Source organism: Hipposideros armiger, unplaced genomic scaffold (assembly GCF_001890085.2).
Source record: "Hipposideros armiger isolate ML-2016 unplaced genomic scaffold, ASM189008v1 scaffold_655, whole genome shotgun sequence".
Lineage (NCBI taxonomy): Eukaryota > Metazoa > Chordata > Mammalia > Chiroptera > Hipposideridae > Hipposideros > Hipposideros armiger.
The window spans coordinates 819369-820101 of record NW_017732005.1 but is presented as its reverse complement, the minus strand read 5'-3'; positions in this window follow the sequence as shown (position 1 = coordinate 820101).

The following is a 733-nucleotide window of genomic DNA, read 5'->3' as shown; positions in this document are numbered from 1 at the left end:
GGGAAAGGGAAGGAAGTGGCAAGAAATGAGGCTGGGACGTGGACTGGAGCCAGATTATGAAGGGCCTTGTATATCACAAAGAGGACCGTGGATTTTATCCTCCACTCCGGTAAGAGATAAGGGCAAAATTGCTGGGTTACATTACCTAGCTAATCCAGTCAACTGACCTGGATACCTAGAAATAAATTCAGAGGTGAAATTAAAGTAGAAATGAATGAAGCTTTTGTTGTTTAGTTTCCAAGGAGAGAGTAACAGATGAACACAGACATTAGCTTTTGTGAATAAGAAATAAAAAGCTGTTCTGTGGATATGGTTTTTATTTCCCTGTTTATTCTTTTAAAGACAATTTTAGTATTCTATTATCTATAATGATATGAGGTGTTACTTTTATAATTAAGAAAATACATACTATAATAAAGAATTTAATGCAGAAATAGATACTGAGATTGAGATTGTGGAGTTAATATTTCCTTATAAACATGTTGCTGTTTCTATGTAAGAGTCATTGTCTTTTCTGGTTTTACTTGCTTGTAAAACAAAAAGAATTGTTGGTCCCTAAAACAAAGGAAGAAGTGATTGCCTAATCTTTCTGTTTAAACCAGTTATTAAATGTCTGACAAAATACAAGTTCTGGCAAACGAGCGCCCTGTGCTTGCTGCGACCTTCTCCCAAAGAATTCAAGGTCGTGAACCTTTGGGAGTGATGCTCTGCTCTGTTCTCACCTCCTCCTCTC